The sequence below is a fragment of the Gorilla gorilla genome, chromosome 19 (genome assembly GCF_029281585.2).
Source record: "Gorilla gorilla gorilla isolate KB3781 chromosome 19, NHGRI_mGorGor1-v2.1_pri, whole genome shotgun sequence".
Lineage (NCBI taxonomy): Eukaryota > Metazoa > Chordata > Mammalia > Primates > Hominidae > Gorilla > Gorilla gorilla.
In genome coordinates this window covers 37,381,754-37,408,832 of record NC_073243.2, presented here as the reverse complement: position 1 = coordinate 37,408,832, position 27,079 = coordinate 37,381,754, and the positions used below count along the sequence as shown (strand labels likewise).

At 40.4% G+C, this 27,079-nt stretch overlaps 1 long non-coding RNA gene across 1 annotated transcript; it reads right to left on the bottom strand.

Annotated features, from left to right (window-relative positions):
• Window positions 1–11,807: 11,807 nt before the first annotated feature.
• LOC109023829 (uncharacterized) lies at window positions 11,808–27,017 on the bottom strand. Its single transcript, XR_008672999.2, has 7 exons — window positions 26,891–27,017; window positions 25,366–25,505; window positions 21,508–21,590; window positions 14,666–14,773; window positions 13,877–14,090; window positions 12,802–13,017; window positions 11,808–11,895 (listed from the first exon to the last, which is right to left on the bottom strand). It is a non-coding gene; the product is annotated as an uncharacterized lncRNA (long non-coding RNA).
• Between the last annotated feature and the right edge of the window lie 62 nt (window positions 27,018–27,079).

Genomic DNA, 27,079 nt, shown 5'->3' with positions numbered 1-27,079 from the left:
TGGGGCCATTATGGTAGGTCCTAATTCAATCCAACTGGTGTTCTTTTAAGAAGAGGAAAACTAGACATGCAGAGAGACACGAAGGATATGTGCACACAGAAGAGAGACCATGGGAGGACACAGCAAGAAGGCGGCCATCCACAAGCCAAGGAAAGAGGCCTCAGGAGACACCAAACTTACTCAGTACCTTGGTCTTGGACTTCTCAGTTCCCGAACAGTGAGAAAATTAATTTCTGTTGCATGAGCCACCCAGTCCGCGGTATTTTGTTCTGGCAGCCCTAGCAAATGAATACATGGCTTAGGCTGAAATTGCTAGGTCTTCCTTAAAACATGCTCCTCCTCCTACTGCAGCCCCTCTTTGAACTTATCTGGATCTCTTTCTTCTCCCTAATGACCCACATCTAATCAGTCTCCAAGACTTGATAGTTTTAATTTCTGAATAGCTCATAGTCTATGCACCATCTTTCTTAGCTCTGGCCTGCATGATCTTTCATCTGGTCTATTGCAATAGCTCTCCCACTCAATTTGTCTCTCTCACCATAGCATTTCTCCATTTCAATCCTTCCAGTATACCAGTTAGATTAATCATTCTAAAGCACAGGCTTGTTTGCATCTGCCTTCAACAAAAAAGTCCTTCATTACTCCCACTGCCTAGTAGGAGTTCCTCAGCCTGACACTGAAACCGTCCACAGTTTGGCTCTAGCTTACCCATCGGCCTGGGGTCTTGCTATATCCTTCCTCAGATCTTTATTCTAACCAAACAGGAAAACGTACTACTCCTGAAAAAGGACTCTACCTTTTTAACCACTCCCTGAACTAAAATACCTCACCATTCCTTGTTTCCGTTCCACACCACCAAGGCTTTCTTCCCTTATTTCCTAGAGGAAGGGATCTTTGCACTGGGCTCAGCCCCCATGACAGTTCATAAGGACAGCCTGTGACACATATGTATCCTCTCATTTCTCCTTCTCAACTGTAAACCCACTCAGGCTACCTCTCGTTCACCCTTTATCCTCCATGGTGCCCAGCATAGCCCCGGCACATGTCTCTTCCACAGTGTTGATGGAATGAGCAAATGAACAATGCTGATTGCAAGGTCATGAAGACAAATGGCCTTGACACCCTAAATAAGCCGTCTCAAAAAAGAGCTGCTATGTCTGATTTCCTCCTAGTAAGTTAGGTTGTTTGCTCAGATAACCAAAGTAAATCACTCATCTATAGTTATTTTCTGGAATTTAAGCACTAAAGATAAGGCAAATAGCCAAAGACTTTCAAAAAGAAAATGGTGAGAGGCAGAGGACCCAGTTGTGATGTCATTAATACTCAGCCATCATAACTGGGCCTTAACAATTCTCCAGGAACAATTTTCATCTTTATTAATGACACTTAGAGAGCTATCCTCATACCCACCCCAAACTGTTCAATCTGTAAGAAGCATTTTCCACCAGATGCCATCATATCTGACCTTTCTAGCTTCCCAAATGATCCACTGACCCCTGCTTCCTCCCCTTGCCTCCCCTTCCCATGATGATGAAACATCCACTATAGAACACAAGTGGCATGGAGCCAGGTCAATGATGTGCACCGTGGAAGCTGTTGTGACTGCTCGCTGCTGGCAGCGACTGCTCAGGCTCAAAGCATTATAGCACTCTGGTACTTTCCCAAAGGCATTCTCAAAGGGGGCTGATGCATCTGGGTTCTCTTTCTACTGATCAGCAGAACACGCATGTTTAAGAATCAGATTAGACACAACTCTTTGGGTCATTTTATATGGTTTTTAAATTGAGAATGAATGCATCCCCATATTCTGTGCCAGTGACTGACTGTCAGGGGCAATCACAACAGGGCTGATCAGGGGTAATTATGAGGCGGCTGCTTTGCCATGGCTCTCATGTGTTATAACTTGCTACTTCCATTCTAGGAAAGGGAGATTCTGCCAAGCTAGTTCCTAATTTGCTTGTCTATTTTGGCAAACAGAGATATAGTCCTATCTCTCTTAAAACAAAACAAAACAAAAAATGAGCTTGTCCAAACAAAGCCTTAAAATAAACTGCAGGAATACCTGAGACTCAGAATGTGTAAGCTCACATACTCATTAGTCAGACACAGTCTCTGCCCTCTGAGCCTCAGTTGTCCTGTCTGGAAAATGGTATAACACCTGTTTCTCTCACCATCAGTATTGTTTGAATCCAACTGGTAAATATGTGATTTGAAAATTATAATACACCACAAAAATATATTACTTATTTTGCACATATTTTATAAGTAACAATGCTTAGCTTTTTTATCTACATCTAAAAGTTTCCTGCCTTTAAATATTAGGTATCTGTGCCAATTACATAGTCCCCCGCTGCCCAGCACCACTAAATTTCAGTGTAAGTATGAATGAGAATGTGCTATATTTTGCCATGTGACGGATACATGGTAGGATGCAGTAGATACTCATTGAATTAGTTAATTGCTTAGTCTCATAAGCTTTTTCTGATGTGCCTGTGGTTACACAGTGGCCAGATTCATACTCCCTAGTTCCAAGGTTCTTTCTACATAGTTTACAAAAAACAACGGGGCAACCAGCAGAGGGTCTGATGCTATGGAGTAAAGTGTTTTATTCACATTCTGCTTGGCTCACTTAGTTTCTCCTCTATCCCCTGAGAGGCTTCTGAGGCTCCTTGACTATTTTCTTGGAGAAAGGCTCAAGTGGGAGATGAGGAGCTTGAGCTCCTGGGGCTGAGACTAGAAGGGGTCTGGAAGCAGGTGGGGGAAGAGTGTACACACAGGACTTTGATCAGAAGACCTGGGATCGAATCTAGACTCTGACACTTTCTACCGAAGCTTCAATTTTCTCACATTAAAAAAAAAGGAGTAATAAAAAGGTTATATGATGAATAAGATAATGCTAAGGATTCTAATTATTTTCATATCATAAGAGATAAGAACCCCTGAAGTTAAAACATTGTTTTCTTTGATCATGGAAGTATTAATATAAACACGACTGTGGTTCTTAAATGAGCAGCCATGTTCTTCTCCAGCTAATTTTCTAGGGGCTTCTGGGAGTCAGACACAGTGTTGTAAATACTTTGTCCTCACAGAGCCTTTCAGTCTGGCCCTGCTCTGGCTTTAGTTGGTGGTATACGCTTAATCTTCTAATAGTCCTTATTTTCCAGGTGTTCTGAGTTCTTAGGCTTATTTAAGGCTTTGTCAAAGTTCTGAGTGCCACCCTCTAAAAAGCTGAGTGATGGTACACATATAACTAATGAGAGAACATATTCTGGGAAAATAAAACTTTTTAAAGTAGATTAGTTTCTCATCATACCATATGGCCATACAAGTGATCAGATGCACTTCTATGTGCTGTTGATAGAAAAATAGAGTATATTACATATACTTTTAATTGTGAGGAATTACATCATTAAAGAATTTAGAAATAGAAATTGTCTCTTATTTGAGTTAGAAGGAGTATTGGGGGAAAATTAGAATATCACCATATGGCTAACCTTAATTCTAATTTGCATTTTAATGGAAATGAAGCTTTAAATGCCTCATTCTCTTTAAAATCTTTGAGACAGTAAGCCTTTTGTGGGTCTCTCTAGCTTAAGCAAACCAGATTTCAGCAGCTAACTGGCTTTCCAGAGAGTTCATACCACCTAAAAGCATTTAAGGTGAAAATGTTGCATATTGATTTGTTAAACCACGTCTCTGGGAATCCTTAAACACTGCTGCCAAGAGTACATAATTTTTTTTGTTAAAAAAATGTTTTCTGGCCAGGAGCAGTGGCTCATGCCTATAATCCCAGCACTTTGGGAGGCAAAGGCAGGAGGATCGTTTGAAGCCAGGAGTTCGAGACCAGCCTTGTCAACAAAGTGAGATGTGTCTCTAAAAAATTTTAAAAATTAGCTGGGCATGGTGATGTGCACCTATGATCCCAGCTACACAGGAGGCTGAGACAGGATCCCTTAAGCCTAAGCCATGTTCGCACCACTGCACTCCAGCCTGGACAACACAGTAAGACACTGTCTCAAAACAAAAAAACAAAAAAGAAAAAAAAGAAATGTTTTCCCTAATTTTAAAGGTAGTTTACACTCTTTGAAAAGGAAATATTAAAAAAAATAGATTGTCTGGAATCTTAGCATCCAAAGATAACCACTGTATATTCTACATCTGTTTCTATATATGCATAAGCAATTATAATTTTTATTGTTTTTGTACTTGCAAAAATGAAATACCAGATTTCCTATTTGTAATCTCTGCATGTTCCCTTAAAGCATGTTGTGAATATCTTTTCCTGGTCACATATGTAGATTAACATCCGGATTCTTATTGGCTGCAATATTACACTATATGAATATGCCATGATTTATTCAACTTGCCTCGTGGTGATAGATATTTAGATTGTGATGGGGTTCAGGACACACTACCTTAAGATATGACACCTTGGCATTTGAGAAAACTGCAAAGAAAGGAGGGTCTCTCTGTCTTTCTCCTGTCCTTCTGCCCTGGAGTAGGCCATAAAACCTAGAAAAAATTTTCTGACCTTCTCCTGACGTAGGTCATAACAGGCTGATGTGAAAGGTGCCCACTCTAAACCCACAGAAAAGGAACATTCTCATTTCTGAAGACACAGAAACACAGGGAAGAATCTAAACAAACAGGCCTTTCTATGTTCCCCCCAGTTTATTACCATTGGATCATACCTCCTTTGTCCAATCACATTTCTCCACGACAATTGACTCCTTCATCAAACTTACCATAAAATTATACAGGTTTCTTTGTCTGAAGCCTCCTGTACTGTATAAAACATATTAAATAAAACTGTATGGTTTTCTCTTGTTTATCTATATTATAGTGCCTCAGCCTTGAACCTAGTGATAAGTGAGGAAAAGAAATCTTTCATCCCCTACAACTGTTTCCAGCTTTTATCATTACAAGCAATGTTATAATAAGCATCCTTATATACAGATCTTTGAGTACCTTCTTAATAACTTTTTAATTTTTTAAAATGGTACCCAATAATTTGGCACCTGTTTTTGAAGGAAACATTTTGGCATAACTGAAAAAAGAAAAAAAAGAGAATTTTCAATTCTTTAAAAGTTACTAAGTATGTCAAAGTAATTCAAGGATAGTCTTCAGCAAATAGTGCTGGGGAGAAAATGGATGTCTACGTACAAATAAATGAACCTCAATCTTCACTTTATCCTATAAAATAATCAACTCAAAATGAGTTCTAGATCTAAATTCTAGAGCCTAGAATAATATAAAATTCTACAAGACAACATGACAAAATCTTTATGACCTTGGAATAAGCAGATTTCTTTGGTAGGATGCAAAACATGCAAACCATTTTAAAAACTGATAAATTGAATTTTATTAAAATTTAAAATGTCTCCCCTTCAAAAGACACCACTAAAAAAATAAAAAGCAAACCACAGACCGGGAAAAATAATAGCAGAAGATAAGTTCAATAAAGGTGATCAAGAATATGTAAAGAATTCTTATAACACAATAAGAATAAGATAATCTATTGAAAATAAATGGGCAAATAATTTGAAAAGAAGGTCTCCAAAGATGTGGAGACCTTTGGTGAAAGGTCACCAAAGATGTGTAAATGACCTATAAGCCCATGAAAAGACGCTCAACATCATAGTCATTAGGGAAATGAGAACTGAAATCATAATGAAATACCATTACAAATCCACTAGGATAGCTAAAATAAGAAAGATTACTGTATTAGTCCGTTCTCACACCGCTATAAAGAGACTACCTGAGACTGGGTAGTTTATAAAGGAAAGAGGTTTAATTGACTCACTGTTCTGCATGGCAGGGGAGGCCTCAGGAAGCTTACAGTCACAGTAGAAGGTGAAGGAGAAGCAAGGCACGTCTTACATGACGGCAGGAGAGACAGCGTGTACAGGGGAAACTGCCACTTTTAAATCATTGCTCACTAACACAAGAACAGCATGGGGGAAACCGCCCCCATGATCCAATCACTCCTACCAGGTCCCTCCCTCAACACATGGGGATTATAATTCGAGATGAGATTTTGGTGGGGACACAGAGCCAAACCATATCAATTACCATACAAAGTGTTGCTGAAACTGGGGTGTGGGAATTCCCACACTTTGCTGGTGGACATGTGAAATGTTCAGCCACTTTGGCAAACAGTTTAACAGTTTTGTCAAAAGTCAAACGTATACTTACAATTTAGCATTCCCATTCCTAGGTATTTATCCAAGTGAAATGAAAATTTACATCTGTGCAACAACTTGTACTTGAATGTTCATAGCAGCATTATTCATAATAGCCAAATATCCATCAACTGGTGAATAGATAAACAAATTGTGGTATGATGAACTACTACTCAATAATAAAAAGGAATGAACTACAGATACATACAATGACATGCAGTATCTCAAAAGAATTATGCTCAGTGAAAAAAGCCAGATGTAAGAACACATATCCTATGATTTCATTTATATGAAGTTCTACAAAAGGCAGAATTATAGTGAGAGAAAGCAGATCAGTGCTTGAAAGGGATGGGAACTGACTGTAAAGGGATGAGGGACATTCCTAGAGTGATGGAAATAGTCCATAGTTTGATGTGGTGATAGTGTATATGTTTCAAAACTCATCAAATTGTATACTTAAAACTGGTGAATTGCATTGAATGTAAATTATATCTTAATTTAAATAAATCATGGAATTATAAACTATAATGTTTGCAAGAGATAGCCTTACCCCAATCCTAATCTTCATCCCATCCAACATCTTGCAAGGGGACACCCATTTTTTGGTAAAAACAATTTTTAAAATTGTTCTGATCCATCAAACAAAAATGTTGTCCACATCAACAGGCTGTTTCAAATTGATCACGTGAAAGAGATTTGTTTCTTCCTGGCCTTGCCCAGGATAAAGTTGTGTCTTCTGATTTTTAATCTGCCAAATATCCAAAAGCAGACTAAAAATTTGTCAATGCTCCAAATATTTAGAACAACTTAAATGTTTGGTATAACATGGAGTAAATAGCTGAAGATTTGATTGAGTTTTTCATTTTTCATCCAGGTGTTCAGATGCAGAATGAACGTAAGAACAATGAAGTGGATGGGCAGATTTCCAAGGCAGCTGGAAGTAAATTGGACAACTGCATGACCTAAAGATGTAAAGCCAAAATTTCACATTCAAAGCAAGTCAGGAGGTAAAACTACACCATGGAGACATGAGGGAGATTGTCAATAAGACTTTCATACCTCAGAATTTGATGATGATGGTGATGATGATGGTGATTGATAACAATTGCAGCAGCAATTATTTCTTGAGTGCTTACTAAGTATCAGGCTCTGTATTGAGCCATTTACATACATTATCTTATTTATTCTTCACGATAGCCATGTGAATGAGGTACTGTTGATAGCCCTGCTTGATTCAGGAGAAAACTAAAATGTAAAGAGTTCAGCAATCCTCCCCAATTTTGTACAAGTGGTACAAGCTGAGGAGAGGCAACAGTGTTGAGGTTGGGTGAAGGGGGCAACATGATAGCTACAGAAATCATTAGAGAACCATAGTAGATCCAATTTTTGTGGCCAAAAGTACTTCAGCTTCCACTATTCTGTTGTTAAAGGGTGTTAGAAAGCACTTTATTTTCATCTAAAATAGACTAAGGGGGAAAGTATTCCAGTTTTCCCTTATCTCATTATGAGCTTTAAGATGATTATTTTCTTCCTCATAACTCCTGTCAAAGCTTTATTTTGTCCCCTCCCACAAAATCTGGACCCATGGCAGGATGAAGTCCTCTTGTCCTGCCACTCTGTGCGGGGAGCAGTGTCTCTGAGGTGCCAAGGCCAGAAGATGCCATTTTGGTCCTATAGACAAAACCAAGAGGTTTGAATGGATCAAAATTGTCTAATGAAGTCCAGATTCATTGATTTAAGTATTGAAAAATTAGTCAAGTTTTGTGTCATTCTGTCAATCTAAAATGCCTTTGTTCTTTTTCTGGGAAAATGACTCTTCAAAAATTGTAAGATCTCATGTTTATTGAGTATTTACCAGGTAGCACATAATTTGCCTAGCACTTCACATGCATTGTCACATATGAGTTTCATGATACTATTATCCTAAATTTGCAGGCACAGAAATTGAGCTTAAAAAAATTTTTTAAGGTACCCATGGTAAAGGCATGGCTGAAGCCAGTGACTGTCTGACTCCAAAGCCCTTGCTCTTTACCTCTTCTCCTTCCTGACTTTCCCTTTGCAACCAGACTGAGGAGAGTCAGACCCAAGTTTCTACCCTGCCTGTGTCTCTTTTTGAGTAGAAACCTGAGCCTCACAGAAGCTGGCTATGTATCTACGGACGGAGGACTCAAGGATGTTTGCAAGCACAACTTTCTTCCGGGAGTTGTCATCACACAGCAGCTCAACCCACCAAGTTGCCCCTTCTTGCATTATTTATGGATATTTATGGAGGATTCAATAATTGCAACATGTGCTATGGGAGTGTCGCAATGCATTAGCAACAAGTTCTTAGCTTTTAGTTAAGACAATCAATTCCAAGGAGTTTTCATGGAGCTAGTCAAGATAGTAAGGCAATGACTAAGGTCAAAACCCACAGTGGACTCAGGAAGAGATGGTGGTACTGCTCTTGACAGATGGCTTTTGCCTCTTACCTAGGTACTTCCCGTACCACTGGGATTGTTGGCTTATTTTTAAAAAGATATTAAAAATATAACAAGAAGGAGAAGGACCTAAAAGGAAAGGATTTCTCTAAGAACTATCTCTAACTTTTATTGTAAGATCCATTGTTAGTAATCCATGCTGTAAGGAAATCAGGAGAGTAGTTACTGCTGGGAGGGGTCCCAACTGGACAGAAGCACAGTTGCATACCTAGGTGCACTAATGTTCTGTCTCCTAACCTGGGTGCACAGGTTATGTTCAGTTTGAAACTGAACTGGTATGTTCAGTTTGAAACTTCATGGAGCTGTATACCTATGACGTATACACTTGTCTGTATGTATATTATGCCTCCATAAAAAGTAAAAGAAGAAACATTGCAAATGAAGATGACCAATTAAGAACTTCACCCTCTTTTAATCTGGAGCACAAAACTTTGCAAGAAGCATAAGTTAAAACTTTCCTGTGATGCAGACCCAGGTATTTGTGGCTCTGCTAAAGACCTTAGCAATGGCCACTGTCATGGGTTCCTTTTGGTGACCCCCTGTGAGCAGATCTCTCTTTAAGGCTTTGGACACCTCCAGTGGAGAAAGAGGAAAGGAGGCAGAGCAGAGGTCAATTCACTCTGACTCCGACCTCCCACAGAGACCAGACTGTTGGTTCCTGCTCATTTTCCACACTTCATTTCTGATTTTAGTGACTGTCAGCACTAACATGCCTATCACAGATGCCTGCCTGGCCTAACAGAAAAGACTAGATGGCTGTCTGCCCTCAGCAGAGGGATTCCCAAGAGGCACCTCATACCACATGCACATGTCTTCTTAAGCTCAGGATCTCCTGAGTTTTAGCTAGAGAAAGCCTAGGAATAGGGTATATTTACCAATTTATTTTGTAGTAGTTATAAACAAGTACCCCATGTTAAATTAAGTTTGGCCTAAACCTGCCCCCTTACATATTTTAAGTTTGGCCTAAAGATTTCTCCATAGATAGTGAACTGAAACCTAACTGCTTGTATAAACAGGCTGTAAACGACTTTTGTACAAATCATTGAGTTTCGGCCAATCACACGTGGCCAAGTGTTCAAACCATGTTCAAACAAGACAAACACCGGGCTGTAACAAGTCCAGCTGTTTCTGTACCTTGCTTCCATTTTCTGTCCATAAATTTTCTTAGACCATGTGGCAGTGCTGGAGTCTCCCTGAACCTGTTCCGGTTTGGGGGCTGCACAATTCACAAATTGTTCTTTGTTCAATTAAACTCTATCAAATCGAATTTGTCTAAGGTTTTTCTTTTAACACCTAAAAATTGTTTCCAAAGATAAAAAATATTTTTTTCTTCCTCAAATCTCTGGTTCGCCAAACTCCTCACAAATTTATATTAGACAAAATGCTTTGTGCTAGAAAGAAACAGGTTGACACTCAGTGAGACACAGGAAAAGTTAACCAGCCCACTCCCCCTTCCAAGAATGTAAGTGGTGAAGGGGATGGAAGTGGTCTGGCAAATGAAACAAGATTGATCAGATATTGATCAATCAATATTGAAGCTGGAGCATAGGTACATGGGGATTTATAATACTCTTCTTTCTAACTTACGTAGTTTTGAAATTTTCCATAATTCTAAAAGTTTTAACAAGACAACAAGACATTTAAGGTGAGTGCCAGATGGCCAGTGTGGATGATTAAATCTAATATGATCAAATTCACAAATGAAGACAAATGTTCACGTTATCAAAGAAACTGTCTTTTCATTGAGGAGGAGTCCTTCTCATTATCAACAGGGTTTGGCATTAAACAGGAAGTCCTAGAGGTGAGGGATTTTTCTCATGTCAAGTGCTCATTTTGTAAAGCTATTCCACCTGGTGCAGTAGACAATACATGGGCTTTGGAGTCAGGTTGACGTCGGTTTGAATACTAACTCCGTTGTTTATTGGCTATATAATCTCAGATGCAATATTTAACTTTCCAAAACTCAGTTTCCTCAACTCCAAAACACAGAATTGTGCTGTGAACCAAATGTGTTAAAGTGCTAAGTGCAGTGCCTAGAATATAGAGGGTGTTTACTTTTATCAACGTTGCATTAATATTACCAACATCGTTGAAACAAAGACTATGCATATGGTATAAATTACACGGACGCGTAATCTGTTGTTTTCCTGAGGTATTAGCATTCCCTTCCATGATCTCTGACAGAAGTAACATTTATCAGCTTAAGATTTACCAAGAATCTGTATGATTTTAGTGATTTGAGCCATTAAGCTAATCGGGTCATGTTGTAGAATTCTCTCTCTAGATCACATTCACTTTCTTTCAGTTGATATGTTGTAATGCCTGGAAGGTCACCTTTGACATCGTAATCACAAAGTTAAAGGCCTTTTCCTGTTTCTCTTGCTCTTTGATTCTTCTGCAGCCGAAAGGGCTATTGGCCACTGTTCATTCTTGAAATTACACTATTTTATTGTCTGACATGATGTTGTGTTGTCCTGGTTCCCTTCCCACCTCTTGACAGCTTGTTTCTTTTTCTTCATTAGCTCCTTCTTTACCTACCTTTTAAAAATGAGAAATTATTTAGTTCAATCCTTGGCTCTGGCTTTCCTAGGATATACCCTCTCCTCTTATTTCCAACATCTCCTCCATGCAGATGACTCCTGAAACTCCACCCAAAACCTCATTGGCAATGAACACAGCAAAGCAATGAACATTTTACTTGATCACTGAACCTTCACCAAAACCTCAACAACTAGGTATAAGTTTCTCATCTGAGCTCAAAACTGTCTTTCTCTACAGATTCCTCCATTATTCCAATCTTTTAGGACTGAAATCTCAACTTTATGTCTTCCCTTTCCTCTATGGAAAGTATCTAAGTAGTAACCACTAGAGTTTGGATACGGTTCGTTTGTCCCCACCAACCCTCATGATTAAATTTCATTCCCAGTGTAGCAGTGTTAGGAGGTGAGGCATAATGAGAGGTGTTTCAGTCATAGGGGTGGATCCTTCATGAATAGATTAATGCCTTCCCTGGGGTTGGCAGGGGTTGGGGGTGGTGAGTGAGTTTCCACTCTATTAGTTTCCACAAAAGTTGGTTGTTAAAAAGGAGCTGGCACCTCCTCTCTCCCTCTCACTTCCTCTTGCCATGTAATCTTTACAGGAGCTGGCTCCCCTTCACCTTTTGCCATGAGTGGAAACTTCTGAGATCTTCACCAGAAGACAACCACAGTTTGGTGTCATGTTTCTTGTATAGTCTGCAAAACAGTGAGCTAAATAAACTCTTTTCCTTTATAAATTACCCAGCCTCAGGTATTCCTCTATAGCAACACAAAATAGACTAAGATAGTGACCAAGCCTTGTTGATTCTTATTTCACAGTGCTGGTTATATTCCTACTGACAACAAGCTAAATCTGACTCTTTTACCTTTCCTAGGATTGCTGAAAAGGCCCCTTAATGGTTTCCTCAATTTCAACATCAGTTACCTCCATTCTATACCCCACATCTATGTCAAACTACCTCTCCCCAAAACACTGCCAGACCATGCCACTCTGCCAATCAGAAGCCTTCCAGGACTCCTCATTGCTTACTGGATTGTATCTAAAACCTTCAGCTCAGAGTTCAAGAGCCTCCATAATGGGCCTCAATATACTTTTACTACCTCCCCTTCCCTCAACTTGTCTGCATAAAATAACAACTCCAGATAAACTTATTTCCTTATTCTCTTCCAAATATACTTTTATCCTTCCATTCATCTTCCTTTTTCTTAGACTACTTTCCCCACCAAAACTGCCTTCCTAACCTAATCCTAACTCCCAAATGAGACCAAGGTCAGATCTCACTTCTTTAGTAATGATGTTCCTCATTCTCCAAGTTGAACTAATCACTCCTTTCAAAAAAGTTTCCACAATTAGTATTCAGATAATACATTTGGTAATTAACCACTTACTGCCTACTGACATCTTTTCCATTATTGCTTGCTACTATTAAGTGCTTTATTGTTATTTAAGTTTTCATATTTGTAAATCTTGTCTCTCCAACTTGATTGTTTACCTCTTCTTTTAAAAGGGGCAAGCCTATCCTCTTTGAATCTCACAAAGCATTTAAGAGTTGCTTGTACAATGTATTAACTTTTTGTCCAAATAATTTTAGAAATGTTTACCTCCAATAGTTAGGAACTATTCACATCGCTTCATATTCTTTCAGTTAATATGTCTTCATGATGGTCCTCAGAGCTTTGAGAAAGCATGCATCTCCAAAATGTGTGTGTATTCTGTCATGGTTTGTATGCTGGATCCTTTCTCCTGGCTTCATGTACTACTTACTATATGGCAGATTTGGCCTTTAACTCTACCATTAAACCAACTGAGTATGATTTCTAAACATAGAGAATAGACAGCTAGATTAGTTATGCTGTAGTAATGTGAAATAAGAATTTTCTTCCCCCTACCCCACACAGATCTTACTCAATAAAATTGTTTTTAAAAATGTGGGCTTGATTACTCACTGTTATTTTCATCTAGTATTATTTTAAATATTCAAGTGTTTTGAAAATAAATGAATGTGATATGTTCATTGACCTATTTGTAAGAAGCTAGATATCCGCAAATTGTGAAATACAGTCAACTAGCAATTATCCTCATACAGATCCAGGCTTTACCTTATGACTAGTGATCTGTGGTCTGTTGCCAACCAGCTCTCTTCTTCCTCCAGTTCACACCCAACCTACTTTACCCAACCACACTGAAAATAAATGTTCACTTGGTCCAACAGACTAACATCAATCTAACACAGGTTGAAAAATAAGTATCTTATACGCCAATCTCCATTGATTTATACCAGCTGCCTGGATTGCAGTGATGCAAAGAATTCTAAAGCTATATCCAGATTCATCAGGAAAGGCCTATTAGTGAGTCTGCTATGAGCACAAGACAACATGTGTTGGCACTTGAACCATGAATTTGCAATCTCCAGCCAAAGCAAAACTTACAATGTAGAGTTTCTTGTAGGGACCAAAGTAAAACTACCCCTTTGCCCTCTGAGGTTTTGCTGAAAACTCAGCTGACAAAAAGGTTAATGGGAGAAAAGGCACACAAAATTTTATTGTAATGTGCATAGCACAGGGGATCACAGGAGAATGATAGAAGTGATATGCCTTTTCCATAGGGGAGGAAGGAGATGGGAAGTGTAGACATTTCTTTTAAGGAGCAGTAAGTCATTAGGGAAAAATAATGCACCTGGGAGGTGGGAGGCAGACATTATGGGAAGGTGAGGGGTGGAACTGCACAGGAACAAAGGTCATCTTATTATGCAAATCGAGTCCCACAGGTAATCTCTTGGAGCTGCTCTCAGGAGAATAGATGAAAAATCTGTCTGGGCAGGGTGAAGATTCCCAGTCTCTTCTCTTCTCTTCTCAGGTGATTAATCTTTCCTGGTTATTTGATGAGGTCCCTAAGGAAAGCATTTAAGATAATTGCATTTATTTTGGAAAGAAGCTTTCTTGGTCACATAAAGAAATTCCAGGAAGAGTCCTTCCTTGTGCTTAAGAGACAAGACAAAGGTAGAGGAACCTTCATTCTTAGGCAGCTTCTAGGGCTCCTCAGCACATCACAGCATCAGTCTTTGGGGCATCACTTTCTGGGCCCCAACATTCTCAAAGGCAAAGATTCTGTTTTATTCATCTCTACACATCTTCCTCTCTTCCCCTTTTACTAAGTCGTGGCAAATATAGCCTGCTATGAAGTTGGCACCATTAGAGAAGGTATGGTTGCTTAGCTGTATCTGTGCCTAAAGTGAACATGTGTCCTCTTAGTCACACCCAGTTTCTACTTCCACTTCTTGTGGAAACAGTCCCCATCTTCATTTAGAAATCCATTCATCTCCTATTTTCAGTCTACATGGTTCCAGGGAGATGACCATAACACAAGCTCATTGTGACATGCGATTCAGACCACCCAACATGATTATTACATTTTTCAATAACTGGCTTAGAAAGGACATTTAACCCAACAGGGACAATGAGATACCTTAGAGTTTTCTTCTGAGGTGTTTGTGAGGGAAACAGTCACTCTTGTTGCTTGCTGGATTTGAAACTAAGAACTATCTTGCTGTCACATGGAGTTGACACTTTTAAGCTTACAAAAAAAAATGACCAAGTCAAAATATGATGATAATAACAGTTGTGATTAACTAACCTAAGCCCCCAAATCTATCATTCTGAAGCCCTGAATACCTTTCGTTAATACATTCCCTTTTCTGCTTAAGCGTTTTTGAGTTTTCTGTCACTTATTACTGACACAGACTCCCTGAGACAAAGCTTTATAAGGACCTTCTTTGACTCCTATCAACTGCAAAAACAATATCTAATAAAAAACATGAGAAACGGCTGTGTGGGTGGTATTTATGCTGATGTTAGGAAAGCTCATACCCCGGCAGTAGAAAACATAGCAATTCAAAAGCACATGTTCTGGGAAGTGACTGCTAGCTGGGTCTGTTTTTTGCTTTATATCATTGCTCTCTTCTGTGAGTACTAATAATTGAGACTAGGTTATATACTTTATAAGTGCTTCAACAGCAGTGCAATTGGTCCAGGAAGGGAAGTTTGGCAGCTGAGTCACCTGTCAGGATAGTGTGTTGCAGGAAATCTCCAAATCAAGGAGAGACGCCTTCCCAAGGAGAGGTGGAGCTGGACCGGGCAGCTGTGGCAAAAGTTGGTTTCTAGCCACAGGCTTTTTCTGTAGGCAAATCAAACCAGCCTAGGTTTCCAATCTAGGCACAGAGCAGGCACTCCAGTCTCAGACACCTTGATCCTTTCCATAGAGGACAAAGAGGTAATGGGGAGAGGCCATAGCCTACTCATTCAAGAAGGTAGTTCTCAGGATGAAAGTTCATCACAAATGTGTCTGTCCTCTCTGGATTTTGGCAGCTTTGTTGCCTGACTTGAATAATGGATCACGTCAGAATGTTACCTAGAGGAATATGCCCACTGCTTAGCGAGTATCTTTGACATTATTAACCTTGAGTAATTTGAGGAAACAGTAGAGTCTATGATTTGCTTCATCTGAGGTTGATATTTTTTCCAACTACAAATAGTAGCTTCCCGCTTCCCCAAGATCAGACTCAGAGGGTGCCTTAAACGTCAATGCTGAAATATTCATTTCAGCTCCAGGAAAATAAGTCTGTTGTGTCTCAAAAGAATTGTTCTCTGAGGCAAAACAATCTTTTGCTGCAACGCCCCCACAAAAGCCTGCATGAAAGGGTCACACAAGTATGTACAAAGGAAAGATCAGTGAAGATTTCCTTTCTTCTCTCTCCGTTTTTTTTCCTTTTAGCTCTGAGCTATGAACATGCTTAAAAGTCCGAGTGATGAGATCAATTCTGAATGGTCCTTGTTCTTCAGGATAAGTTCAAAGGTATCACAAGTCAGCCTTTAAGGCTGAAGGAAAAATGCTTTCTACTTTGCCGCCAAAAGAGTTTAAAGTCTGGGGGCTTCATAGAAATTCCAAGGTGAGAACCAGGAGGGAAGTAATAGACTGTTCCCTGACATTGGAGGATATGGCTTTTTTTTTTTTTTGTAGGGAAATCAAATCCACACAGCTGTGCCTTTGGAACAATTAGACACACCTAGAAGATCACACCAGGATGTTAAGAAAATGAGACAAACAGTGAGCGTTCTGACATTATATACACTGATTGGCTTTTTAAATTCTGGGGCCTTTTCACACAGATTTACCCAGATAAAAATGCAAGCATCTGAACCATATGCTTAAGTGTTTTCTCTGTACCGCTGGCTAGAGCAGCTGGCAAAACATGATCTAGGACTGCTAAAACTGTTCTGACAAAAGCACTTTAGTGGGGTCTGCAGGACAGGGTCTGAAAGATGTCAGAATTTTTAAAAGGTACTAATTGCTCAAAGGATGAAGCAATCCCTCTGAAAACTAACCCAGCATTTTAATAGAACCCAGAACAATACTGAGAATCTCAGAGGGAAAATCTGCTTGTTTTCTAACTCCTGCTGATAAAGAGGAAAAGCATAACCACTAAGCATAGGGCAATGTGGAAGAATGTATTGGCTTTTCAGGTACCTATGAATCCTTCAAGAACTGTACCCAAAAGTTTAGCAACTGAGCAAGAAACAAAAGAGCAGAAGCCTATTACCAAAGCACTGTTGGAAATAAGGCTATTTGGCCTCTGCAAACCTCTGATGTCTGTCAGTTCAATCCTTCCAACAGCTCTTGCAGAGGTCCGCCAGGAAGACAGTGAGGGGACTGTGGGATGTGGAAGAATGTCCTGTCCTCACAGGCAGGCCCATTAACCCTCCAGGGAGAGCTCAAAACCCACAACAGATCTCTGACCCAGTTATTTGCCTCATGCAATCAATGACTGTCTAATAGGAATTTATCAGACCTATGAAATCTTACATTACTAGGCAGTGAAACCAAGTAAGGACTAAAAAAACCAGATGCCATCTGAATCAATCAGGACTTGGGGACGTGGGTCCCTATCGTGATGTTTTACACAGCCACAGTGCCTCTCTACATCAGAGGAGCTCACAGATTCTGGGCTTCTGATAATCATTTCTCAATCCTGTGAATATAAACCAAAACTAAGATTCTAAGTTCCTCAACCATCTGAAGGGACCCATCCTCTCAGCCCGGGGCATTCCAAAATTTACCTAAAAACTAGCTCAGGCCATGATGGGAAGAGGGAGCTGGACATGCCTCATTATACCTTCCTTCCTGTTGGAATTCAAGCACAGCTGACCAGCTTTAACATCAATACAGAGGCCTTAAGATTGATAGAACAGACTCTTAAGCCTGATAAGTAACATTTACAATCTACTCTCTCTGAAGCCTGCTGCTGGAGGCTTCCTCTGCATGACAAAACCTTGGTCTTCATAACCTCTTCGTAACCCAGACATTCTTTCTATAACCCAGACATTCCAGGTCCTTAGATAATAACTCTTTCAACCAATTGCCTATCAAAAAATCTTTGAATCTGGCCAGGCATGGTGGCTCATGCCTGTAATCCTAGCACTTTGGGAAGCCAAGGCAGGCAGGTTGCCTGAGCTCAGGAGTTCAAGGCAAGCCTGGGCAACACTACAAAACCCCATCTCTGCTAAAACTACAAAAAATTAGCCGGGTGTGGTGGAGTGCACCTGTAGTCCCAGTTACCTAGGAGGCTGAAACCAGAGAATTGCCTGAACCCAGGAGGTGGAGGTTGCAGTGAGCTGAGATAGTGCCACTGCATTCCAGCCTGGGTGACAGAGCAAGACTCTGTCTCAGAAAAAAAAAAAATCTTTGAATCCATCTATGACCTGGAAACACCACCACCTCAACTCCCAATCCCCCTGCCCTCCACTTCCAGTTCTCCCGCCTTTCCAGACCAAACCAATGTACATCCTACATGTATTGATTTGATGTCTTATGTCTCCCTAAAATGTATAAAACCAAGCTGTAACCCAACCACCTTTGGACACATATTCTCAGGATCTCCTGGGGCTGTGTCACAGGCCATTGGTCACTTACATTTGGCTCAGAATAAATCTCCTCAAATATTTTACAGAGTTTGACTTTTTTTGTCGACACCTATTTTATCAACAGAACTAGGAACTTGAAGATGAATTAATAACTCAATATCTAACATACACGAATACATCACAGTAGGATCCTTGGCTCTTGATCCCCATTGCCAATGGCATTTTCAATAAGAACAGATGAACTAAATTCAGCAAAGAAAGATGGTTCCAGGATAGCCATTCTATTCTCCAAATGAGCAATTAATATGTTACTGCTTGCTGAAAAAATATGATATAAACAAATAACAACATAAAACACATCCCAGGTTAGTCAGTATACACACAAAACACATTAGTCTCTGATGATACATCCAGGAATTAATTGAGTATAAAATATTGTGTAGAAATGAGGACACTCTCATGGCAATGAAGAATAATAATGGTTTTACAAAATACAGCAGTGAGCCCAGCATCCCATTACCCTCCCCTCAGTCCCCTTCCTCTCTGCCTTTTCCTTCCGCCTGAGACAGCAATGCACAACTGAGGGAGTTGCCCAAGATGGCTAAACGGAGGGCATGACTTCTGCAGATGAATCAGCTAGGTGGCCTACTGCTCCCTCAGAACTCAATCAGAACTCAGGAGCGAGTCGCTCTAAGATGGTAATAGCCTCGTTACTGAGGTTATAAAGGCAGCAACATGTCTTCTCTGAAAGATAAAACAGTATTATCCACATTTCGTTTGGTAAATTAAATCCCTTTGAGCTTATTTACCATCTTGAAGATAGTGCTATTCTCTGTGAGCAGAAGTTTCAAAGTGAGATTATGCTAATAACTCATCCTTGTGTCTCACTGGCTTAGCACACAGGGATGACTAGTGACATGGTATCTGCACAGAGGACGCTCTCCCCTGTCTCCAGAATATGCTGGCATTCAGCCTTCTGCTTGGCTGGAATTTTTAGTTTTGGGGTCTTTTGATGTTTGTTTAGGGAGGGAGGGAATATTATTATTACCTTGACGCTACATACCTTGGAGGTTTTAGAACTTCTGGCACATCTATCATTTATTGAGCACCTACTACAGCACCAGACCCTGTGCTTAGTTCATGCACATGCATTATCTCAACAATTGTCTCCTGAGATGGATATCATATCTCTCCATTATGCAAACTGATATGTCAAGACGTTAAATTTCTTATCCTAGCTAAAAGAAATAGTAATGATTTTAAAATTGGAAGCTAAATATACATCTATTGACTATCTCAGAGCCCCCTCCCCAGGACTGTAGCTTTGCCCAGCCATCAGAACCAGGAAGAAGCTGCCACTGTGTCTGTGAACTGTAGCCACACAAACGTGTGCAATATTCCTACCTACACAAAATGTGAATGTGTCAGCATTTGCCCAACTTCTTAATAAGGTACCTGCCATTCTTCCCAGTCACTGGGAGCCCAAGGACAGCAGGAGAATTTATTTCTTCCTCTGCGTGTGAAAATCTACAACTCAACCTCAGTGCATAACCCATGGCTAGTAAAGTGGTCAAAAGAAGTACCTGGAGCCTACCAAATAAGAAACATGCAAATGGTATGTGAACCATCCAGTGTTACCAGCTCTCTGGTCAACCCAGTGCTGACTTCCCTACTTGGCCTCTTGGGAAAGAGATAATGATCAAAGTAAACAATTTTACCACATGTTAGAAAGTTCTAAGTATGAGATAGTTAAATTCAGGGAGAATACAATCATAAATTAATACACTTTTTTGATTATTTATGAACATATATGGTCTGGTTAATGCAGAGAATTAGAATATGAAAAGAACCATACTGAAGAATATTAGTCCTCAACATGAAGACAAGCTGATCTCATCACTACCTCTGGTCACCTATATTTCTCTTTTGCAGCTAATCAATATGGCCCACTATAGTGGGAATAATTATGATTACATAACTGTGTATCTGAAATTTCATCAGGTTAGAATCTGCTCAGCCTTTCGCCAAATCCGTATCTCCCAATTTTGCGAGGCATGTGGTCCACAAGAAATCACTGCTCTTCCAAAAATTGGTATAGAGACAGTCAAAGGTCACCAAGGGTCACCAAGTCATAGGGCAGTTCTCAAACTTTTCCACCAAAAATCTCTCAAGGGCAGAGGGAGCCAATACGTCACTTGAAGGGTGAGCCCAAATGCCTTCAACAAGTGAATGGCTTCTTCAAAGTCTCATGCTTGTGATAATCTTTCATTTTTGCCCATAAGTCCACATATTTCAATATAAAAATAATCTTTTTTATTACTTATGTACTTAGAGTTGAAGCTTTAAGAATGCATCCATGAATCTAGTATTTCAAGTGCCACCTTACATTCCGAGGGTAGAAATATGGAATCTAATGTCCTCAGTTCTTAAAAATCAGAGCAAAGGGTAGGAGAGAGAGAAAATAGATGAAAAGAAGCCGTCCGGTCAACTGAATGACAGAGCTAAATTTATTGCAAATTGATAATAAGAACAAACCCTAGCCTGCTCTATTTTAAAGAAGACTGTGCAAATGTGTGTGCATTGTCTCCCAGTTACACGGGCAGTATAAGCACCATTTCACAGCAAGGATCACTTGTAACAGAGCTACTGAATGGCTCATTTCCCTGCAACCAGGGGGCTGACTCATGGGAATGTTTCTGCACTGACCCAACCTGGAAATCCCCACAGAACCTTCCCAGTCTCTCATTCCCTCAGCAGTGAGGTGGGGAGATGAGCCTCCTCCCAGGGTTCTCAGGCACCATGTCTCAGCTGCCCTTAGCTTGACAGGCCAGTCTTCCCCGTGATTGGAGTCTTCATAGGGACTGGGCCCCAGAGTGTAGTAGAAGTGGCTGCCATGGTGAGGTCCTGTTACACACGCTTCAGGCTGTTGCCACCAGGCCTTATCTGGCCATCTGTGCATATCTGTGAGGACAGTTGCCATGGCACCAGCCTGTGGGCAGTGAGAGAGGTGCTGGAAGGGAATTCAGAGCCTGAATAACCCTGGGGTGAGTAACAGAAAGCGAGGAGGCAGTGCAGGGAGGGGTAAGGAAGGTGCTAGAAGTTCTGTGAGATTATGTCAGAGATAGTGCTGCTCCTTAAAGCTCCCTCAGAAAGAGCCACCAGTCTCCTTCCCTCACCAGACCTCCTTGGGCCATCATGGCTGCCTTGGGCTATCAGCTGGGGCCACATGTTTACCCTTGTCTGGCACAAGGGCATTTGCCATGGCCTCCAAGCCTGTCTTCCCCTCTGGCCTCACCACTATACCACCCACCACATCTTCTCCTTTCTGCTTTCAAAACCTACTCTAGGAATATTCTCTAGAGATCCTGGAATATTCCCTGACGCACTCACCATTGCTCTCATTTCCGTACAAGGATAAAATAGATGTATGTACATGTATGTAAGGTGTTTTAGTTGTGAGCAGCAAGCCAGACCTGGAAAGAAAAAAATCAAAACAGAGTAAAACAGTGAATCTAAAAAGAATTAAGTGAAAAACAATTTCTATGATTTTCAAGTAAAGGAGGAGAGCATCTGCATGGGAGGGGAACCTCTGTTCCCTCCAGAATACTGGGGTATGGAAGGTTGCAATATCTTCTGATATGAGGACAAAAATCCAAAAAAAGGAAAGAGAGGCAACAGAAAAAGGAACAGAGAAAAAAGGAAAAAGGAGACTAACTCAAGAGCAGGGGAAAGCAAGGTCACTTCATAGTCAGAGAGAAGATATTTTGAGTGATTTTGGAACAAAAATACCTTCAGACTTTGCCCACAACAGAATCTGAAGAGATTGAAAGTGCGAGTTGAGTATAGAAGAAACAATTGGGTTTTGAATGTTCTGCTCTGTGAGCTGGGCAGAGGAACTGGAACCCGGAGCCCAGGATGGCGATAATGACTAATATTTATATGGTGCATACTATATGTAGGTACTCTTCTGAGTGCATCCCATGTTTTAATCCCCTTAATGTTCACAGCAACTCTCTGAGAAGGCAATATCACTCTCCCCAACTATAGCTGTGAAACCTGGGCCCAAAGAGGGCAAACAGCTTGCCCAAGGTCACACAGCTAGTAAATGGGGCACCCAAGATTTGAACACAGGTGGTCTGACCCTGAACTCAGCCCTCTTTACCACTACCCACTAGTGTGTGTTCATAGTTACTCTCAGTAATAGTTTCCCAAAAGCAAATTTACAAGTTTAAAAAAAGAAAGAAATGGGTGGAGACAAATTTCAAGCAGGTTTTGGGAAAGCAACCTCTAAGTGTGGGAGGGCTGGATAATTAATGATGCTCCACCACGCGGGAGAATGAGCAGGAGTCTCAGAGAAATCCCTGGCTTAGAACCTCTGACTTTCCTTTGTTCTTCAGTTGATTCTGAGCATTGAGTAGGTGGAGGAAAGGTCTCCTAAGGATATCATTATCTCATAGCCCCACTGCTGCTTAAAAAGCCTCAGCCTTGAGTTTCTAAGTGTCCTTCAGTCTTTTTTAAAGACTTAAACTAGAGCCAGATGTGATAGCATGTGCCTGTAATCCCAGCTATTCAGGAGGCTGAGGCAGGAGGATCGCTTGAGCCCTGGAGTTCTGGGCTGTAGTGCACTATGTGGATCGGCTGTCCGCACTCAGTTTGGCATCAATATGGTGACCTCCTGGGAGCAAGGGACCACCAGGTTGCCTAAAGATGGGCGAACTGGTCCCGGTCGAAAATGGAGCAGGTCAAAACTTCTATGCTGATCAGTAACAGGATTGTGCCTATGAATAACCACTGCACTCAAGCCTGGGCAACATAGCGAGACTCTGGTCTCTTAATAAAACAAAACCCTCAAACTGGAGCTGAAGACAAAAAAAAAAAAAAAAACCCACTCTATTGTAACTACTTAAAGAGTTGTTGACTAGGGATAAAGCACTCAAGTAGAACAATGTCAGGAATCATCCAGACACAAAATACGCTGGGGTATTTTTCTTGGCCTTTCTGATATCACACCCTCTATGTATATTTTTTTCTTCCCCCTGGCCTTGAGGAGAAATTGCTGGGAGAAAGTTGCCACCAGAATCTCTGGCCAAAGACCTATCTTTTTTCTATTGCACAGTAGTCTAGGGGTATAGCATTTGGCATCCTCAGCTTTTCATCATCTTTGAGGGGCCTTAGAAGCTACTGTGTACTTAGATTACTTATTAAGTGTCTATAGCAGTTCTACAGATGTAAGTTCCTTGCTGGAAAAAAATTTTTTTTCCTTAAACTGAACAAAGCCTGTTGGTGTAAATGAAACCTCAGAAAAAAAAAGAAAACACTCTTGTTCATTGTTATAGCTTTGCCTTTCTAGATGCTGCCACGTGACCAAGTCGGACAGGTGGGAACCACTAACCATCTACCTAAGAGAGGAGTGATAGGTACTTTGGCCTCAGGTTTCAAACCTTGGATTTCAGAGTTTCTGTAAATGGAGAGAGGCATTGTTTCTGGTAAGTGTCTCTGATAAAGCCACTTGGGAGGAAATAAAATCTTGTTACATGACTGGCTTTCCTTTTTACTTTTGCTTTTTCCCTTCCTTTTGGTAGCACTGATTCCGGGGGGGAACATGCTGTTTTCACTGGGTGTTTATGAAGAAATATTTTGTATTGTAAACTCAATTCAGTGAGGAGTGGTTCTCAACTATGACATCAGGACTCACTGATGAGGCTCAATAAGTTATAGGGAGTATCACAAATAAGTTGTTACTCATCATAGAATACCAAGGTGTCAGAATGAGTTCCATTACAAAAGACAAACTAGAGCTGACTCAATATTCTCACCATTTCAAAGTCATTCATAAACTCATGTATTCCAGTGTGCTTTCTTAAATGACAGAAAAAGAGACAGAATTACACCCAGTGAGTGGAATGACATACCTTCAAAATACAACCCCGGGCCACCTCACAACTATCAGGATGACTACAACAACAAGCAAAAAATACGAAAAACAACAAAACAGAAAATAAAGTGAGAATATGGAGAAATTTGAAATGCCTGTGCACTGCTGGTGGGAATGTTAAATGCTGCAGCCACTCTGAAAAGCAATATGGTGGCTCCTCAAAAAATTGAAAATAGAATCACCATATGATGTAACAATTCCATTTCTGGGTATATACCCAAAAGAATTGAAAGCAAGGTCAAAGAAATATTTGAAAACCCACATTTATAGCAGTATTATTCACAATAGCCAATTGGTGGAAGTAACCCAAATGTCCACCCATGGATGAATGAATAAACAAAATGTGGTACATATGTACAACAGAATATTATTCGGCCTTAAAAAAGGAGGAAATTCTGACACACACAACAATATGGATGAAGCTTGAGGACATGATGTTAAGTAAGATAAGCCAGTCATAAAAGGAAAAATACCGTATGAGAGTTATAGACAGAAAGGAGAGGGGTGGTTGATAATGCGAAGTTGTTGTTTAATGGGTACCGAGTTTCTGTTTTGCAAGATGAAAACGGTTCTGGAAACTGGCTACACAACAATATGAATGTATTTGACACTAGTGCACTGTATAACTCAAAAATGGCTAATATGATCAATTTAATGCTACGTACATTTTACCACAATTTTAAATGTTTGTAATTTTTCAAAAAAGAGCACTACAACCATGGGCCCATGGAGTGTTTTGCATGTGAAGCATCACCCAGCACACATGCACAGTGGAGAAACTACTTTAGACAATGGAGTATTGGGAAGTTGTGGAGTATTGCTAAGACCATCTTTTCTTACCCTCCTTTTTCTTCATCTCCTTCCTCATAGTCTATGAAAATTTATCACCAAAGCCTATTATTTGCAGAATCTTGCTGACTTGCCCTTTCTTTTCTGCCAATGCAATCTCCATCCTCTCATAAAATCTACATTCTAACTCGTCTCCTTGATTCTAGTTTTCCCTTCCCCTCCAATTGTTTCCTATGCCACTCCCATTGAAGTGTTTCTGAAACAGCCCTTATCCTATATCTTTAGCTTGTCCAATAAGATATAATAATTCCTCTTTAATTACTGCACCGGGTCTAACCTCAATACCCTTTATGAGCAGACCTTGTTTCTGTTGCTTCCTTCCATGAACTTTCATCCTAGCTGGAACAGATTCTTCATCAGTCTCACCTCTGTGCCTCATGCTAAATCTCCCCATCTTGAAATACAGTAGATCCCTGATCTCATGTATTTGAAAGCCACCTGTAAGGCCTATGGCCTGTTCTTACCTGTCATGAATCTAAGCCCTGCACCCTGGAGTGGAGGCATGAGTCACTCTGCAAGGAGGGAAACTGCCATCCTCTGCATCTCAACATCGCCTTGTGGTTCTCTGCTTGTCATTTCAGAGGCAAAAACTCTCTTTGTGTTTCTGTTGTGGAAGAAATTATCACAATATTGGTGTAATTAGAAGCTCACGAATATCAGGGACCTATCAGACTTTCTTTTTCTTTTCCACAATTTAAGCTTTTCTTCCTTCTAGAAGCCTTTCCCAGTGACTCTGACATTTGGTGTTCTCTCTCCTGTCTCTTTTCCAGTGGCAAGAAAGGAACCTCTGACCTGCAAACAGGTAGCATAAGCTTCTATATGTTATCTATCTGATATAGTTTCTAAATTAATTTATTTGAATAAACCTTACCACTTCCACCACAGTGTAGACTTTTTTGAAGATTAGAAACCAGGTCCTTACATCTCTTGCCTTCACATCACCAAGCACAAAGCTGGACACATTGCAGGTGCTCAATAAATATCATAAATTGTTGATCTAGAAACAGTACACTAAGGTCTCAAAAGAGTACATGAGAGCCATGGAGAAACAATGCTATATATTGATCCTCCTAGAGAGACACGTGTCTCCAAGGAGACATGGCCCCTTTCAAACAGCCACCTCAGTTCTCTTTTACTGCCCTATCCTTTCGCCAGGTTTCTCCTTTCAACCTTGAGAGATAACTGACATGGGCTTAGGATACTCAGTCATTCTGGAATTCTGTATCAGCACTGAAACATGAGTGGGGAAATTCTAAGAAATTTACTTCTCTTTTTCTTTTCATATTTTCCTCATTCCAAAGTGGAACTAAATCGAGGTTCCCTAGCAACCCAGGGCTCTGTGAAGATTCATTATTCTATAAAATCCCACCACCTTACAAACACAAAATGTTACAAGTTGCCCAGTTACCCCGGCTTCTGAGATGAAGAATATTATTGAAGTCAAATCTGGTGGCTATCACACTCCATGGAACTTGGGGCAACATTTAGGTACCTCTACCCAGGAAAGAATCTCTGAGAAATAGGTGGCAGTTTCTCTAGCAGCATAAGAAGAACCTTGATAAGCATCATCCTTAAGTCCTGACAGCCGTGGATGACTAGTCAGGAACCTGTCCAGGTAAGCGCACACCCTAGCAGGGCTCTGCTAAATGGCTCCAATGGCTTGGAGGCCTTACTGAACACTAGGGATTGATTTCTATTGAAAACAAAAAGGAAAATGAGAAACAATCAAAATCAGGGTTCCTTCCAACCCTGGCTCAATAGCCCTTTGTTTTGCATATTCTCTATGCAAGATGGTGAAATGTAGAGATATAATTAGAATATCAAGGCTAATGAAACTAATCATTTCAAATTAAGCCCATATACAACTGTGGCACCACAAAACTGCCTTCTCGTCTCTGCTATCTTGGGGGAACATCCCAGATGCACAGGAAAAATTAGCTGTCTTTTCTGGAAATTAAAATGGTAAAATGCCTGATGCACAGAACATACTTCACAAATCTTAAGTGAGCCAAACGAGGCTTTTATCCCCTGACAGCAATCTTTCATGAGCTGGACAACTGTCCCCAGTGTGAGGCAGTGAAGTCTGGCTAGCACCCTGCACACAGGAATATCAAGGCCCCTTTTCCCTTTCATGCTTTGCCTCCTCAACCATACTCTCCCCTTTGTAATATCTCTGTC